The 18543-nt window shown below is 43.4% G+C and overlaps 1 protein-coding gene across 22 annotated transcripts in view; it reads right to left on the bottom strand.

The window, feature by feature from the left end:
* The window catches only part of TMEM229B (transmembrane protein 229B), a 38210-nt gene that overhangs the window by 15938 nt on the left and 3729 nt on the right, over positions 1–18543 (bottom strand). For 9 of the 22 annotated variants that reach the window (XR_008746820.1, XM_027777303.2, XM_055801585.1 and 6 more), the window contains one exon: positions 10592–10761. The exons of 1 other annotated variant lie outside the window; for it this stretch is intronic. The gene's annotated coding sequence lies outside the window, so the exon portion shown is untranslated. Of the gene's footprint in view, positions 1–5; positions 372–4863; positions 4985–8363; positions 8448–8740; positions 9575–10591; positions 10762–10910; positions 11191–15879; positions 16393–18543 lie in introns of those variants that run through there. 12 more of the 22 variants (XR_008746817.1, XM_055801688.1, XM_055801646.1 and 9 more) reach the window with 10 other exon arrangements.

Genomic DNA, 18543 nt, shown 5'->3' with positions numbered 1-18543 from the left:
TGAAATAAAACATGACCATGGCTTCAGACTGCTTTGCAGATATAGCAGTTTATGACTATGGTACATGCCAAGACCCTACTCACATTCATCCCTTTTTCAGATCTAATCTAGACATCCAGCGTCTGAAAAATTCTTCTAAACCATCTCTTGAGAATAGCAGCATCTGCTTCAGGACTTGTGGAAATTAACTGCATCATGTTAATACCACCTACTTGCTAAACACCTGAAAAAGCAATTAAGCTTCCACCTTTGAAAAGAAAATCCTTAAGAACTGATAACTCTAATCCTAAACCCAGCAAGGCAGTAAAAATACTACTCACCTCTTCACTCCTATCAGCTGTCAATCCACACAGAGGACACATTCCACTCAGCTGCAGAAAGATGGCACAGTCACAAAAGGTCAATGCACAGCGATAAATGGAGGCTTGAATTTCAGTCCACACACACAGCTGCTGCAGTAGAAGGCAGAGCAATATTCCTGCTTGGTTCCTAAAATTACTACTGTATTTGTGTTCGTTTCTCTAGGACCCAGTGAGTCAAAGCACAGGAAGAGAAGAAAAGCTGTTAAGAATTAAGTTGGAGAAAGCCTTGCAAAGACCCTTGCCTTATGAACAGAAGATGGATCTAAAAGAAGTAGGACGGAAAGACCCTGGAGTACTTGCAGAATAGAAGGAAACAAGGAAGAATGCACAAGTAAAATTTTAAGTGTATTAGTAGCTGAAGCCTTGTAGGGGGCAGATGTCATGGAACTAAACTCATCACTGTTTCATAATCATTTAAATTAATCTAAGCAGATAACAGTAAAGATCCATAGATTTCCACAGCTACTACAGTGACTAAATAAAATTTGCATACACATTCCATCCTCCTGGCTACCAACCACAAGTTAACAGAATCTTTCAAACCAGCGTGGCTGGGAACCTTAATGGGGCTGGAAAACGGCCTGGAAAAGTGCAGCTATTTTCCTCTCATTGTTGAGCTGCTGAGCACTCAGGTACGAACAAGACATCTAAAGTCAGAAGAGATGGGGAACACACATAAAGCAAACAGGGCAACAGACAAAAAATTTGTGAAAGTTATATCTAAGCAGTTTAGCCGTATCTTCTGGTGTTTCTCAGTGTTTGTAGAATCAGTGCAGCTGGAACAAAGAATCAGTTTGCTCAGTGAAAAAGTTAACCTGTCAGTACAGATCCATGCTTGGCGTAGGAGAGACATGGTTTTTTGTGAGTCTTGCTTGGAAGCTGAGTCACTGAAATAAGGAAGAATGGGGAGAATAAGAGGAAGATGGTGGGATATGGACCAAAAGACTGCTCTGGGATGAAAAATTATCTTCAGAGCACCGGGAGAGAAAAGTTAAGATTATGACTCTTGACTGCACATACTGTCAGACAGCTGACAAAACCCCAACAATAAAAGATGCCAAGTTAAGTCAAGACTGCCTCTCTACCAATCTCTTGTCTCAGATGACTCTGCTTAGGAGCCTACATTAGTAACAGCTTCTTTTGGTATAAGACACAATTTTATTTTTACTAGAAGTAAATTCTACTTTGCTCTGCAGGCAGGGGTTCACTGTGCTTCTGTAGTTTGGCACTGCCTTCTTTCCAAAGCCAAGCAGCTGCTGCGTGCAGAAAGAAGAGAAAATGAATGAATATAGCCAGACCATCTGCACTCACCTGCTTTGCCCTTACAAAAAAGGGAAGACAACTATTTTAAAACCTGTCTTCATTAACATGGCACTGTGGTGGGGCATGGCTATCATTCGACTAGCACCCCAACAGAATGATCAGCAGCAGAAACAGCCTCTTGCGTATCATCTCTGGCAGTCTCAGCCCTGGGCTAGCAGAACACATCACCAGCTGAAGGATCCAAATGCATCTGTCTGTCCCAAATAGTACACTATAGATGAAAAAGAACATCCTACCTTTTCAAAGTAGAATTTTAAGACAACTAAATTATTGCATCTTTTGTTGTGTCACCATAAGACATATATTACCTTAATACTACTATCAGAAGACGTGGCCGGGCGTCAGTAAATGAAGGTACCATAGGTCTGTACAAACACACACGGAAAGACAGCCTGTGCCTCAAAGAATGTGTCATACCATGTCATCTTTCTTATTCGCTGCTGCCTCAGAATATCTAGAAACCATAATCCTATTTATTCTGTTTTTCAGGCTTCAAAAACAAAATGTTCCAAAACGTACATAGCTCTTATTTTTTCTCAGATATATTTAATTCCCGATGACTGACAAAACCTCCTCATAATCCAATACAGGCACTAATTGGCCCAGATCCTTGGCCGTCTCAGAAGAGAGACCAGACATCAGTTAGACTCTGGGTTCTTTTACTTGCCTCTGGAAACTGCTCCTGCCAGAACAGATAGCTCATGTTGATGCACAACACAGAAAGTTCATGTTCTCACTGTCAGAGCTTCTCTTTCATTTACAAGAGCACAGATGTCCCTCTGGACAGTCCAGACAGTACCTTTCACGAGCTCTGAATTCCCCTTACAAAAGTGTTTGTGATAGTCATACAGGGGTCTCAGGAACATGTGGGGACACAAGTGCAAAGGAGGAAGAGTTAGTGGCCCAGTGGCTCTGTCCACCTGGGGCTGTGATGTGCGCAATCTTTCCCCACTGCTGGGCTCCACAAGTGAAACGTTCATGCCAGGAAGAATTACCTACTGTAGACAAGATTGTGTTTTCAGTAACTTTGGTCAGATCAGAGACAGAAACCTGATCCTCAACTTCATACAGCTTCAAGGCCAAAGATGGCCTGAGTATCTGAAACTAATGCTCCCCTCCTCTATGCTCCACAGCATCAGTTGACCCAGAAAAACCTATCACCTCTCCTTAGACAACCATATTGCACTTGCTCTTTGAAGAGAAGGGGATACTGAGCTGAACATACTTCACTGGGTTCCCAGAAGAGGCTTATTTTTGAAGTCTCATGGCAGCCTAGTGGCCAAATCCTATGAAATGCAGAACACTCTCCGCTGAAACACTCAAAGAGATGCTATCTACCCAGCTATATGCTACAGAGCCATTTACACCAGTAAGGAACATGTAAGAGGAAGTGGTAAGAGCATGACTTCCCATCCGTGAACTTCAGTTCGTTCTTAACACCTCCTGTAATATGTTTCTCTTTCTCTACAAGTACCAAGCCTCCACTAATTTCTGTCAACACGTGAGAGGAAGCTTATCGCACTCAGCAGCTGGTCAGAAGGCTCAGCTTCCCCATGGGGCCTGGCAAGCACAACCAGAAAAGAAAACGACCATGGCTGTGCCACCCCCTGCCAAGCCTGCCATCCCGGACTCTCATGCAGCAGTACAGGCCTTTTAACGGAAAGGCAATTCAAGTGGCTTCTTTCCACTGAACTGTAACCTAAGGCCTTACCCAGCCTTGTTGTTTTGTATTTAGACAGAATGGCCTTGGCCAGGGGTGACAAGAGTGTCCTGCCCCATTAATGACCGGCCACAGAGCTCTCACACAAGGCCACACTATTTTCTGCCAGGGACTTTCTGCTCAGCTCTTCATTTGTGGCGCTGTTAACTCCTGGCTTATGTTTTCAGCTTTTATTTTGCTATCTCCTGAAGATAAAAGTGTAAAGATCTACTCTAAACAACTGGTTGTTATTTTAGAATGCACAGTTGTTAGTTAAGCAGTGAGAAGCTGATCCCTCCTTTGTGCAGGCACTGAGCAATCACTGACTGAAACGCACCTCTGACAGCAACGTGTTCTTTGAGATTCAGCCTCTGGTAATCTGCTTTACACTATTACGGCAACATGATACCATTCATTACAGACAAATAATCATAACAAATTGATTATTTTCATGACACAGTTTTACTAGCTTTTGAATTTCATATAAACATTTTGCATATGCAGAGGCCCAAAGCCATTCATGAATTGCAGGCACTTAACAAAGGTACCTTTGTTATAAGCTTTGTCTCTGCAGGCTCCCATTTGTAGTTACTAGAGCCTGTGAAGGCAGCTGGAGATGGACACATCCTGGAGACAAAAAGTGGCATCTGAGCATTCCTGATGCTACTGTTCCCATATGTTTCCAGTATCTACTTAAGAGCTGCGTAAAGCATGTGCAACACCAATCTATCCACTTCAGTGAAATACCTGAGGTTACATAGGGTATTTCAGGTCTTCTCAAACAAGATTTTTTTTTCTTTATCTTGTTTTCCTTCTGGGCAACAATACATACTCTGCCTCTGGGCAAAGAGCCAGGTGAACAAAGATGCCAGCTCTCATCTGTGTGCTGGGAACTGTCTCATGATAAGACTAGAAAATAATTCCTCAGTTTTAAGTAAAATGGTTTGATACTGCTTATGCTGGCCACCAAAAAAACCAAACTCAACCCGCTCCAAAAACCCCAAACCCTCAATTCTTTTTAAACCATCTTTAAAATCTGCTCAACAAACATCAACGAGCATCAGGTGACCCATAGCAAATGGAACCAGAGAGGCACCATACGTTATCTTGTCCCTGCTTATGTAAAATGCTTAAGAGCTGTCATTTTCATGCCTGAATCATGCCTCTAGTATTGACAGTCCTGGAGGCACACATTCTGGTCAGCTTATCCATTCCTTTCTAGAGGTACACAAACCCGCAGCACACAAAGACTTTTATGACATTCACTAGGTATTAAGCAATATACTTTTGGTAGGATGAGTAAGAATTTAAGGTTTTATCTCCCACTTTGAGTAAAACCACCTAAATATGCTCCCACTATATAACTAATCTTGATACATGCAACAACAAACCCATCACATTACACATATGCTAAACAGCACTATTTCCTTTACTTTGCACAACTGTTCATAGTAATGCCAAGGCATTCAAAATAGATACCTTGGCATTTTGGAAGTCTGCTCTTTGTGCATAGGCTTGTACTAGCTTAGAAGCTATATGTACACTGCAGCTAACCAACTTGTTTCACTGTATCTTCATTGTCTTCTCAGTGTTCCCGCAGCTGTAAAGATATGCAAAGTTAACTTAAATGCTACATATGCAAAGTTAACTTTTAAATGACTGTGCCTCAGCCAAGGCCATTATGCCTGTGGAGCATAAATACAAGTTGTTCTAGTGGTGCACATCTGTTCCTGAAAAGAACTGGAGGATCACTTTTGCTATCTCATGCTGATAATAGTTTTCTTGGGTATTTCTTATGCCTAAGTCACTCTTCAGAGTCACCTGCACTTAGGTACTTTGACAGCACAGTACAACGTATTAAGTTTTGCACTGCATCCACAACATTGACAGACCTTCCTCCTTTCTCCAACTGGGCCTATGATGATCAGTATATAAGTGTAAGGAGCATCTTGTGATGCCTGCAAGTGGCCCCCATTCAGCAATCTTCCTTTACCATCTTCCCTGGTAGAGCTACGGTGTGTAAAGTATTCCAAGAGTCTGGCTCAGGAATTGGACTGGACATCAGAGTATGCTGCCAAAAACTGAAGCTCTTCTGCAGAGCTGCATGAAGGCTCAGCACTCAAAGCGGGAGATGCTGTAGATCCACCCCAACATTTCTCATCCTGGGAGTACTGAAACTAAAATATCATCTAGAATACAGTAGCGCTCTCAGAGCGGTTCTAAAAGGCATTGAGATTCCTACCACAAAGGGTGAAAAAAGGAGAGAAGCAGGTAGCAGCCAGCACTCAGATGGAGAAGCAAAAGGAACTTCCTAAGTCAGTGCCCAGGTGGACACATGGATGGGGTTGGTGGGCAGCTGTGCTGCCTCATGAAACAATATGCAAACCGACGCAAGTCTTGTAGTGAACTACCACGGCCCTAAAAAGGCACAAGGGGCCAAATAATGCACCGCACCTACACAGGGCTGTCAAAACCTCTCTTTATCATGAGGTTTGCCATGATCTGCCACATGACCTTGAATGAGTCACTCCACCTCCTCTGGCTGCCATCTGGCTAATTAGACTAAGCTATCTGGTGTGACAACTGCATTTAACTATAGATTAGTTTGGCAGGTAGGACAATTGGTTACTAATACTGCCAAAATGCATCAAGCAAAACTGGAATACAGAGAACTGTAGCCAGTCACTTGCAGAAGCATTGAATTCACACGGAGTCAAAAAGGTGGCTCTCAGCACTAGTCTCATTTGCTCAGTCATCTGTGTCACATGGATTCCCAAGTTTGCCAAAGCATTTCTTTCCGGGAGACTGAAGGTGCATCTCGAAGCCAGATACAAGCATTTATATTTAACAGCATATTCAGTAAGCTTCTCTGTACAGCACTTAAAAGTGAGTAATTAAAGGAAATATTACTGCGGTAGAGCTTCTCATTAGCAACCTAATTAGCCTTCTGAAAATAATTAACATTCCTTTCTATAAAAGGAACAGATGACCCATTACATCCATTAGACAAGCAAAACAAATGCCAAAGGTAAGGGAGATTTGTTCAGGGAGACAGCAAGAGAAGCATCCAGCAGCAGTACGAGTAAAAACAATGATCAGGCATCAGTGCCCATGACTCATGAAGACTGGACTATGCAGGTAGGTGTGCAGGACTGGTATACACCTAATGTATGATGTGTGCATCCAGCATTCACATGGAGCATTTTCCTTTCCCTGCCTCTATGACCCACTGATAATCCATCAGCTGCGATGCTGAAAAATTCCACACGCCACCTTACTTTCAAAGGCAGATTTAAAAGGCTCCTAAATTCAGCTATTCACAGTCACAAACAGCTCTCTCCATAGGCAAAAGTTTCCTGAAAGTCATATGTTTTGACTATTAAAACACTCTCAAAATGCCCATTAAAATAAGCCACACTTTAATGTTACATGCAGACCATTTCTGTGGCCCACAGAAACAACTGAGGTGATGGTTACAAACAGCAAGAAGTACACCATGCTTCCCATGGTGGTGCTCTGATCAGCTAGCATGGCCGGAAAGAGTTAGGCATACATTTCTTGATCAGTGCGTGTTTGAAATCAGTGTGGGTGAGCACAGAGTCACAGGCATCAGTGTTGTGGGATGTGTGTGTATGTATGGATGAGAGAAAGCAAAGGATACAGGTCAACATACCACTGCCTGGTGCAGCAAGAACTGTGGTATTATGGCAGTTCAATGCGGGACAACAGATAAAGGAGAAATAAGCCATGACAGAGCTAAGCTTCCCAACATCCACATATTCAGGTAACGTTGCAAACATAACAAATCATGAACACGCAGCTGCATTTTCAGCTATTTTAATGTTTGATGTATATTTACATTTCCCTGGCAGGAAAACTGAATACTCATAGCCTTCAAGTGTGATTGCAGTGAGGGCGAAGCTCTGCCATACAAAAGCTTCCACAGTTACATCACTATGGAAACAACAAATCCACCACCTGCTCTGTTTGTCTACTTCTTTTGCTGATTTTAAAAGATATATATATATATATATTCCTCCACTTTATTGTCTTCTCACTTCTGTTAAGACCAGTGGAGGACAAACTCATTTTACTTGCTTTAGGACCAACCCTTTCTTCCTTGAGAGCTCTCTTTGTGAAACCTACCCTACCTCTCAACCCAGCTGGGCAATCTTCCCCCCCGGATGCTTCCACCACTTCTTTCAGTGAGGACTCTTCAAACACAGCCTGGGATTTTATCTTCACCTCCACAGCTTTCCTCAGCTTCTGGACTAGGACAGCTCCAAAGGCAGCTCACTCTATGCCCCATCCCTGTCAGCATTCAAGGCCAGGCTGGATGGGGCTTTGAGCAACCTGGTCCAGTGGAAGGTGTCCCTGCCCATGGCAGGGGGGCTGGAACTAGATGATTTTTAGGTCACTTCCAACCCAAACCACTTTATGATTCTAGAGCAAATCCAGCTAGCTGGCATAATGAGAAGCTGAAAACTGTTCTGGACACAAGTTAGTGTGTCTTGTTTTCACCGAAGTATCATTCAGTTCCTTTCCTCACAGCTCTTTAAGAACATTTGAAGTGCTCTCAAAGTGGGGTAGGGTACCTCACAAGACAGCTGTAAAAGCAAGGGTTAAATTTTTGTTTTAAAAAGCCCATCATTTCTACAGCAGTTGCTAGTTACAAGCACCTTTTCCCACACTAAAAATCTGAACATCTCTCAGCAAAAGCCTGACAGCCAAGAGAAACTCTGGACGATGCAGAAGAAAAATGGGGAAAAATGCTCAGAAGTGTGCAATATGATATGCATGGTGTAGCCTGCATACATGAAATGGCTGAAGGAATCTTTACACCAACCAGCAGGAGGGTAAAGGCCAAAAAAACCCAGAGGAAAAATCCCTCCGCATTTAAGTATGTGCATTTTATGCTGAGGAACAGCCTCTGAAACAAACCTTCAGCAATGCCTTCTCGCATAATGGACACCTCTTACCTGAGCTCAGAGCAGTTCATGGAAGAATCAAAGGTGAATTTGGTCTCTGCAGCTCCAGAAGTCCTCAGTGCCTCTCAAATTCTGCTGCCAATTGACAACCATTACATAACAAATGCCCACTAGTAAACAAGCTGAGAAAAACTACATATTTCACAGATGTTCCCAGCCAGCTATTTAAATATGCTCCTCCCCAGTAAAGCACCCTGGATGGGGAGAAGAATCCTGCCTTTGCTCAGGGAACTTTTAGCAGATGACACTTTGGCTTCTTGGCCAGACAGAGCTAGGAACAAACTGACATAGTGTAAGTTCTCTTACAAAAACCAAAGCAATACTGCACAAAAGATGCAGCCATCTTCATCCTAACTTACTGCACTCACCTCACAGCCAATTCCAGGCTGGCACTACCAGGCACGTCCCAGTTTTGTTGGTGTTACAAGAGTTCCTACCAACAGCCCACAGGATGATCAAAGGTTAATTCTGTGCCCTCAAGGATGTCACAACAATGTACAAGCCAGTTTCATGGAGGACAAGCTGAGCGGAATGGTGATCACAGTCTGCAGAGCCATGCCCCTGTGGCTTTGGAAGCAGATCTGTCTGCATCTCCAGCAGACAGCATCCTGAACAGCCTGTGTGCTTGAAACATACAGGAGGCACTGGCAGAATGAATAATTCATAGTCTTGCTCTGCTGCCAATGGATCTATGTTTTCTTGTGCCCATACGGTGCTCAGTTTTTGTTTTAACAGTAATACGAGACATCTGCGCTTCCTTTGATGGTTCTTGGGGGCAGGCGATAAGAAGCATTTGCTCTACTCACAGCGATAGTACCATATTCCAGAGCGCTTGCCAGACACAGCTTTCTTCAGAAGTACTCAAGGCTGCATCATTGGCAAAATGGATGGACTCATTCCAAGGCTTGGTCCATCACCAGCAGCCCTCCTGGGAAGCTGCTGACACTTGCTTTGTCATAACCTTGCAACACTGGTCTGGACTTCACTGCTCAGCAGATGACACTTTTTGACCAACCGAAGCCCTCTATTCAGCTACACGATGGGCAGCAAGATCACAGTCAGAGCTCGAGGCAGCAGCTGATCCTGCTTATCCACACTGTTAGTTAGCATTGCCACAATTAATCTATTGCTTTCCTTCAGCAGTTGACTGGGTCTGCTCCCCAGTTCCAGAGAGGGACAGGGGCCCATCAGAGCGAGAATACCTACAAGAGTGGGACAACAGAATACCCTAGCACAGGATCCCTTGGGCACTACCACTAAGAGAGGGTAATGAGACCCCTGAGACAGGACAGGCTGAGGGAGGAAGGTGCTACATGAATCTGAATTTTATATATGTAGCACCTACACATTCAAAGTAAGTTCCCAGTTACTGTGCATGACCTACCTGTGAAACCTTACCCACAACAGGGAAAACAATAGTGTAGCCCGAACTGCTGCAAGCTGTATCAGAACACCTGTGCTTAACATCCTGTTAGGACACCACACCACATGCTGCAGACACACAGAGCACCCAGAAAATGCTGCAGGGTCTGGAGATCGTTATTTTGGTCGCACAATATCCAGCCCACCTACCAGGATCAACGTAAAGTTTCCCTCTGGAATATAAATCACCCTTCCAATTTGATAGCATTTTATATCCACTGTATACAAATGCAACAGACTGCCATAGATGCAGGAGAGTGGCGAGATAAGTCTAAAAAGATTAGTAGAGTAACACACTGACAAATCAGGTGCAGAGACTCCACTGCTTGTTACAGCCAGGAATAGATTCCTCGTCATCCGACTCACACCTGTGCTCTTACCGCTGGTGAAAGCAACCCTCTGCTCTTTACCTACTGCTCTGGTTTAGCTCAGAGATACTGCTCCACTGTCCCGATTGTTTTAACTGCCTAAGGCTATTTGAGTGTGAGTTTTTAAAGAGACAATAACACTGGAATAAGTTTGGCAATATAAGTTATGAGCAATCAGAATTATGTGACTCAAAGCAGACAGAAATCAAGGGCGATGTGTGCAAAAAGCGATCTTTCTTACACTTCCAGAAAGCAACTTGCAGTTTGAACTGATGGAAATAAATTTGCTTCTTGACCATCCTTTATGCACTCTACATATTTAAATTTCAAAGGTCCAAACTACAACGCAGTCAGCTCTATCCTAGGAGAACTGCTCTGGTTTTCTGGTCGACGAGTGCATTCCCACAGGTTTTACCCTCCAGCCCTTACCTTTTCCAGGGAGGAATCCTGGAGCTCTCCTGCTTTTTGGTCAGCTCCTGGTTCACAGCATCCGCAGGTCAACTGCGTCACCTCCAGCAAGTCCAAGCCGTTTCAGATGCAAACTGTTTTCAGACCAGGTGCGAGTGACCAACAGCTAGTACACCAACCAGACGGCCTTCCTAAAGCAAAGTAGTACAGTTTAATCTTAATGAAGCACAGTGCAAGAAAGGCTTTAAACAGAGACAGCTATGTGTATGGATAGCTTAGCTCTGGTACATTGGGTCCTGGAAAACCTGACTTCTTCAGAGCCCCAGGCAGGCGCACGTACCTGCCCCTCGCCCAGGGTGGCTCCCTGACAGCTGCCTCTCCACTGGTGAGGCTGAGCCTTTTGACTCTCCACTGTCCTTCTGGATCTCAGCCACAGCAAACACACAGAGCAACTTCATTGAAGCCAGTGACCAAAGGTTCCTCACGGCTACTGTCTCAGCCAAGGTCCCAGTTAACCCTTGAAGGGTCTATTAGAAAGTGCTTTATCTCTATTTTCCTGGCCAACCCCCCAGTTTTTGAATTAACCCTCACTGCTGACTCCTCTTCACCCCCATCCTCCCTCTCCCAGCATTGCCTGTCTCCCCCACCTCCTCTCCTCCTCGCTTCTCCAGTTACCACACTTTTCTTTTTCTCCTTTCCCTGCTCCAGAACACAGCATGGCCCTCGTGTAAGCAGGCCCTTGCCACTGCCACCCACCTGCCAGCCCAGCCCGTTCCAGGGGGCACCAGCACTGCCTCCTCCCCGCCGCTCCAGTGACCCAACTGCCTTTCGCCTCCGTGTTGGGCTCAGGCCACACAGCTGCATGACCCCCATGAGCAGAGCCCGAGAGCTGGGGCTGTACTTCTTCGCTTTGAGCGCTGACATTTAGCGTGCCATGCTCCAGGTTTCTGCAGAAGTCACACCCCGAGATGCCAGCTCAAACACACAAGTACCTAACGTACTCGCATCAGCCTCACAGATCTTACACTCCAAGGGCTTGCCTACACATGGCATTTTTCTGCATTAATTGCATGCGAAGAAGTTAGAGCAAGGACATTTGCGTGTCTGACTGTATAACAAATGCGATCTTCACGTTATCCTAGTGAATCTCAGGAGTTTTTGAGCACCAAAGTCCAACAGGAATTCAAGAGAAACATTTTCCTTAAAGAAAACTCAACAGAATAACAAAAAGAACCCCAACCCTACACTGTTTTTATTTAGATAGCACTGAACTACAAAAGCACTCCGATTAAAAATGCAGATTAAATAACTAATCCTCCCCTAACAAAACCTTCCCACCAAGATTAACAGAGCAATGAATAGCATAAAACACTAATTAAATCAATGTAACGGGAGTATTACAGAGATACATTTAGCACCTTCTGCCTATGCAGCGAGGCTTGCATCTATTTCCGAGTCTCTCTTATCATGAGAAATACTTGCTATTTCAACAGCTGGGTACTTGCACATCAAATTGGGAAAGGACTTAGTTGTTAGCTAGCTCTGATATTAATTGTTCTAAAGTTGATGTTCCTAGAAATGACTTGCATATATTCTATTTTCATTGTAAACATTTTATAACAGTTCGATATAGGTTTCTACTAAACTATTTATCCGACACACGCAAACTAAATTTTAAAAACCATTTCCCTAGAATCACAATAACACCAAGAATACTTTTTACATAGTCAAATCTCTTTGTCTATAATTTGATTTGTAAAAGACTAAGGAAAAAATCATACAAAATAAGCAACTGCAACACCCTCACAACTCCATCAGTGCAGAAATACTAGTATTACAAAAGGTTTCAAGCCAACCTAACTTTAGGACAACACAGTCCTGCCCAATTCAGCCCCTTCCCAGGCACGGGCACTCAGGATGCCCATGGGGCTTCACCAGGAGCCAGACCAAGGAACTCATCCGCCATCTGAACGCTACCCCCATGCTACCCTAATGCCTGTTAGTTCTCAGCTGTATCACCTCCCAAATCTCACTCACAAGCCACCACCCAGGAAGAAGTAGTTCCTTTTTCACAGAAAACTTCATTCCTATGAACTCCAAGTGCTTGACAAACCATAGCTTTAGTAACACATGTACACTTGAAAGAAAATAACCACTCAAGGAACTCTTCATTAGCAATATGTCCTAACACACCAGCAGAGAGGTACAGCTGAAGATAAAGATTTGACCTTAAAGCTCACGATTAATACAATGCTTAAGCTGTTCAGAAAAGGGGATTTGTTTTTTCTTTTGTATATAAATGAATTTTCTGTGTTGAAATAGTAATGATTAAAAATGAGTGACGTTTGTAGTAGGGAAAAAAATAAACAAACAAACAAACAGTCGCGTGACTATTCAATTACATATACAGAAACAGTTAAAATGTAAAATCTAATATTAGGCTAGACTCAGGCTTCTCAGAACAGCACTTGCCCGTACTCTGACTGTTCCTCTCACACAGACACCAACATTCCTGGTGTCAGCAGGTTGGGGACCACATGGTAGCGTAATTTAGCAGTAGTGCTCACCAAATGAGAATACAAAGAACAGGCAAACAAAAAGGAAAGGAAATTCCTGAGTGGAAAGTGCTTACTTGTATGTTCCTTCAGCTGTCTATTTTAGTATTTACACTTCTTCATTATTTCCAAAGTGCTCCAAAATACAAAGCTCAGGTTCATGCAATTACCCAGTGATCAGCTGTTCAACAGAGAAACAGAAAAAACAACACTGCTCCGTGACTTATCTGGGATTCTCCCAGGAAGAAAGTGCCACATTTGGAAACAGAAAGTGAGCATCTGCCTCCTCAGAAGCTCACCCTGCTTTGGCAGGACTTACACAGAGGGTGATGCAGATTTCACTTTCAGCTGAAGTCCCAGCACGCCGTTTGGTGAGGACTTTTGAACCTGCACACAGATCAGCTGGGATCTGAACATCTCTGAACCTAGACCTGGTAGACAGAGCACAAAACGTGGTAGGTTTGGCTGAATTTCCTTTTCAAATGGACTGAATTACCTCAGAGGGTTACCGAGGGCATGCGCCGCTACACAGCCCCCGCCTCCTGAAAAGGAAATGTCTCTTTTCTGGATCAACAACAAATTAATTAGAAAAACAGCTCTGTAAAACAACAACTTCCAGTTACCTGAGGAAAACAAGTGATTTCCAAGGTTAGGTGCATCCTTTCCCAGACACCTCCAAGTGGGTCCCCTATCTCTACTGAAAACTTCTGGCAAAGCCTTGAGAATCACATTCGACCTCCAGAGTTTCAGATTTCTTTTAAAAGCCATGCTGCTACCCAATAGCTGAAGAGGTTTGAGCAGATGCCTACACCCCCACACAACTACAGTAACTGCAAATGCTTCTGTGGCTATTTATCACCAAAAGCAGAAATGCATGATGCGTGAATGGAATAACTGCCAAGAGCCTTTTATTTTTTTGTTGTCGTTATCCTGCAATCTGTTTTTTAAAAAATAAATAAAGAAAGAAACTCAGGTTTCAAACAAACACACAACCAAATTCCCTCATGCTGCTCGATCTGTCTTACATTATTAGACTCTCACTTACTTTTCCCTGCATGTACATTCATCCCTGCTTATGTTCCCTTCCATTCTTCCATTCTGTTCCTGCTAAGGCAATGAAAATGAACCAGCTGGGTTTACATCCAGGTTTTCATGCTTTACCGTGGCTCTCAACATTTTTGGGCCAACAGACCACTGTAAGTGTTTTAAGACTTCTCACAGCTTGCCACATATCCCTGCGATCTACCTTTTAACATAAATCTCTCACCCATTTTCTTATTTTTCATGGTCCCAAGGATAAGCTGCAGGCTACTTTCCATAAGCTTTTGAACCATCAAAGACCCACAGGGAAGGAATGATTATTTACTTTACATATGTTTCATTATCTTTAAGAGCTCATCTAACATTTTTCCTGTTCTGTGGATACTTTTATCTAAAACTGGGGTCAAATCTGACCTTGCAATATGGCATGTTAAGCAGGAGGTGAGTTAAAAAGGAGCAACTCTTCAAAACTCCACCTACACTTGCTTTATGAAGAAGTACAGAACACGTTACATCATGAAAGCAAACTCACTGGCTTTTTGGTAATTGAAGGCACGGTACTGCTGCCTAGCAACTTATCTGATTACCGTTTTTTAAAGTATCACATGCACACTTAGATATGTTGCATAAGAATGTCTCACTTTCATGCTGCCTAACCCAATAAAAAAAAAAAAGGGGGGGGGGGAGCTACCAAAATTATTGCCTTTAGCCTCTTTTCTGGCAAAAGAGAAGTACAAGACAGTAGCGTTGAAACATTACTATTCCTGATTTTCATTCCTGCACTTTCCTGGCTTGCTGAATGTGCTTATACAAGCATTTTATTTTACCTACTTGCCTGCAAAATGACACTAATAATACCAGCCTCACAAAGACACACTGAAAATTCATTAAGAACAGAGATTCTCAGCTGAAAGATGCAGTGGAAGTGCTGGTGTTAGCACTTAGAGCTTTTTAGTACTCCAAATGTTGCTAAGCCCTCATCCAAATCATAGCAAATTTTAATTATTGTCACAACATTGTCCAGTCCTTGTTTCTCAAACAAAGATCTCAAAGCAAGAAAACTACATTTCTCCCATCAGAATGCGGTATTTTTCTGTCCTCTATGTCTGGTATGTAGCTGGGAAAAGAAAAAAACAAACCAAAAACCTACTCCCACCACCCCACACACAAGGTAGCGCACCCCAACTTGAAGTCGGGGTACTAAGCATTATCGCAGCTCCCACCATGAAAATCAGAGGTGAATCAGAACACATGCATGCATTACATTTTTAGAAAGCAACATGCTCTACTTACTGATCTAATCTTTGAAAAACTAATTTCTAGCTAATCTATGGAAGAATGAAGAGCTTAGTTACCTTTATGGTGAGCAGTAATCAAACTGAGGCATTGTTTCCAAAGGGATAAAATTATCTATCAGGAGGACTTTGATTCTAGAAGTTGGCTTTTTGCACATCCACAAATTATATGCCAATATAAAATAACATAATAAACTGCCTACTTTATATATGCACCCAAGTCTTCCATTGCACAGAACGGGAATGGCTTAGCTGCCCAGGGCGCTCCTGATACCATGCTAGCCTCTGTCAGCTCAAGTGACTGAAGCTGATGTTTTGGAAACTCAGTACCTCATCTCCATGGTAAAGTATTAAGTAGCAAAGGAAAACCAAAAGCATCAACAACCAAGCTCTATATTGCTAAGGAATCATTACATACCTTCACAGTGGCTCCCCTCTTCCTAGTAGACATTCAAACAATTTTATAAACTGTGCCCTACATCCTGTGGCTCTTGTGCAAGTCCACTTCCAATTAAAAGCTTAATTGCAAGATCTGCCTTGGAAAGAGCTGCTGGATCAAAATAAACCAAATCACATGGTACCTATCATGCCACTAGGGGAAATCATACACACATCTTGAAAACACCAGAAATCACAAAAAGAAGTAACTCTTCCTCTAGAACTTACTGGAAGCATCCTTACCGTAAGACACAATATACAAAGAAAATAAATAGGCCAGAGTATCCTGGCTTTGCTCGGTTGGTTAGCAGGAGGGGAAACAGCCAAATGCACCACTATCACCAGGCCACCCTCTGCTGCTCTACCCAGAGCTCTGCGGGGACACAGCCCCTGCTAAGATTTCACAGCCCAGATTAGGCTGGTGGAGCTGAATGGATCTGACCATCTTCTATGCATGTATTCTGGGTGAAAAAAACTCAAAACAGATTCCCCATCCCCAGAAGGCACACACAGCAGTACGCACAGCACTATGCCACAGCTACACATGCTAAAGAGAGAGCTTCCCCCCGTTCAGAAATACTTTGTCATCTCCTTCATGCTCCTGGCAGAGTCAGGGAGAACAGGACAGAAAGGTGCTCCACAGCCAAGTCCTTCGTACAGGCTACCTTCAACATAGGGTGCACCTGACAGCAAAGATCCAGCAAGGAAGGAGTCAAACAGCAGCTTCGCCACTTCGTGCTATCAACACTTACCTAATGACTACTAATGCTTGGATCTTATGCAATGAAAGCAAGACAGCAGCACTTGTGGTAGGGAAGATTCCCTCAGTCATTTAATCCAGCTTTGACAGAAGTCTGTGAGGGCGGGGGAGTTTTGAAATAAGGTTGCGGTGAACTCTTGTGTACTGACACTAACAAAAATCCGGAACAAAAGAAAAGGTAACATAAAACACTTCTCTCTTTTATGCAATGATTAGACATCTCTGAACTAATAACTGATAGGTATTCTCATTCAGGTATGCCTACAAACAAACATCTAGAGCGGTCTAGCTTTTACTTAGCCTCTAAGGACATGTTAAAGAGCAGCTCACACCTGCAAATACACATCTTTTACACTTGTTTTAGCTGGACTGCAAGGTGCACAGGCTCTGGCTCACACTAGACATTATTGGGTGTATCATTTACAACCAGGAATGCAGCGCTCTGATTAACCAGAAAGAGCATGTTGTTCCCAGTTGGCACAGATGTTGGTAATCTGTTCCTGCAGAGCCAAAGCCCTTGCCCAGTCTGGCCATCTTTCAGGGCTCTTTCTGGTTGCCTGCGCAACCATCTTACCTAGGAGCTCAGAAACCATCCCGGATACTCCTGCCTCACATACCAGCACAGAAACATAAAAAGCAGACCCGTTTATTTCTGACGTACAAGGCAAACCAGCCCTCCACTCCCCCATCCAGTCCCTACTGAGCCTGCAAAGCTAAAAGCAAGCAACAGGGTCAGGAGATAAAAGTCACCAGAGAATACTAAAACACATACAAGAAGCAAAAAGGGAATCTTTTACAAACCCACACCAAGCAAACCACAACAAATACCTTTTATGTCAGAAAACATTAGCTACCTAGATGATCAATCTTCTTTCAGAAGAGGTAAGGAAAACCACTGTACTTCACCCTACGCAACAGGCAGATTTTATTTTAAAAGAGAATTCCCACTTTTACTGTCTTTCACTCCAGATCCAACCCAGGAGCACCTTTGCTGGACACTGCTTCATTTGCAGCTATACAGACACACAGAGGACAGAAGGGACCACAGGGGAGTTTGCTCAGGTTGCATTTCCCCATTTGCTGGACATGGCTCTGGCATCCGAAAGCTTACCAAGTTATTGGAACTGCCTGCGGAGGTGGGCAGTGCTTCCCACAAAAGGAAGGTGAGGAGTGGGAACCGAGGCTTCTTCTACCTCCTGCTGGCAAACAATTTCTCCAATTGACCCATTTTCTACAGAATACTTAGCCCCAGGGAATGAAGCACTGCTGCCCTTTAATTAGTCACGTTGTTACCTCTCTTGTCTTACCATGTAATAGCAGGCTGCCTGAGACTGAAAAAAGAAACACAACAAAATAACACAACAACTTAATTTCATTTTCTTAAACATGGTGTTTATTAAACGCAATCCAGAAACAAAGGATCCTAAGGTACAGGTGGCAACCATAAAATTTCCCATTATTTCTGTGATTTCATCACCAAAACAAGCAGGTGTCCTTCATGCCACTGTCCTTTAACCCTCCTCAGTATATTAGGCTTCTCTTTTTTTTTTAGGAGCTTTTTCAGGATACTTTCACTTCACAGGATACTTCTGTGAGGAAAAACTTCTTCCCACCCTCAGAGAGTTTCAGAACAGAAAGGACTCTGCCTAAAATCTAGTCAAACTTCCTGCCTATCACAGCTTATTAAAATTTCATGCAGCCTTTTGCAACAGAGCTCAACAACTTGGATAAGGACAGAAGTCCTTCAGTCTCAAGAGATTAGATTTGCATGCCATGAACAAAGAGCACAAGAAATCACGCCAGTGTGGCAGCTCCAAAACTGGCAAAGGAGCATTCCGACGAGTCTCACACACATGACCCTTAGTGACTGATCCCATGCTGCAG

The sequence above is a fragment of the Falco peregrinus genome, chromosome 1, assembly GCF_023634155.1.
Source record: "Falco peregrinus isolate bFalPer1 chromosome 1, bFalPer1.pri, whole genome shotgun sequence".
Lineage (NCBI taxonomy): Eukaryota > Metazoa > Chordata > Aves > Falconiformes > Falconidae > Falco > Falco peregrinus.
The sequence above is the reverse complement of the archived record's forward strand: the minus strand, read 5'-3'. Positions and strand labels throughout refer to the sequence as shown.